Genomic DNA, 1,020 nt, shown 5'->3' on the forward strand with positions numbered 1-1,020 from the left:
CAGAACCTACAGACCTCAGCGCAGATTCTCAGCTTTATCCAGGTCCAAGAGGAGCCATCCAAGGTTTGAAACACAGGGTGACACAACCACTTCAAGTCCTGGTTTCCCTGAAACCCTTGAGCATCTCCACAGGCCTCCCACTGCAGAACGATGCTGTGGCCTCGAGTTTGGTCCTCAGTGGGAGCCAGCATCTGCACAGCTGCCTTCATGGACAGGGATAATGTCCCTGGTCCAAGTCTTCTGGCCCTTGGGTGTCAGGTGAGGAAGCAGGATACACTCAAGTCCCGAGTTGCTTCCCGATAGCTCACTTGTAACCCATCATTCCCATGCTCAAGAAGCCGCCGTGGCTCCCTCCTGTACCATCTGCACCCAAATGGCCTTGCAACCTTTTCCCTTTTGTTCACAAGCACCAACCCCAACGTCCCAGCAAGTTAACCTCATGGCGCCCTCGACATTCCCACCTCCAACTGCTGCCCACACTGCTTCCCCAGCCTGGAACGGCTACACCCCACAGGCACTCACGTCATCTACAAATCCCACCCATCTCTTAACCGCTGGTCCTCCTCTCACAAACGTCCTAATGATTTTCCAGCTCCTGCCACCCTTTACAGCTCCTCAGTCCCCCAAACAGTGGAGATATTCAGCTACCTACCATCAGTCTCAGTACTTACCTTGAACAATCTCTTTCATCCTGTGTTGCTTTTCACATTTTCAGCATTTGTGTTCTTGCCTGCCCCCGACTCCATTGTAAACTCTTGGAGGATGCAGACCTGTCTTACTCACACATTCCCAGCACCCAGCATGCTGCTGGCACCCACCGGTTAGGAGCTCAGCGAACGTTCTGTGGTTTTTGAATTGCCTTTGCTCCAAGGAGTGACTCAGTGATAAAATTGCCTATACAGAGATAACTGGGTGGGGGGAGGTTGAGGGAAGGGTCCCTCCCTCGAATTATTATCATCACCAATGACTTTGTAAAAGTAATTGGGGAGGAGATTGTTCTTCTAGTCTGTGATGATGGAG

Source organism: Papio anubis, chromosome 14 (assembly GCF_008728515.1).
Source record: "Papio anubis isolate 15944 chromosome 14, Panubis1.0, whole genome shotgun sequence".
Taxonomy (NCBI): Eukaryota; Metazoa; Chordata; class Mammalia; order Primates; family Cercopithecidae; genus Papio; species Papio anubis.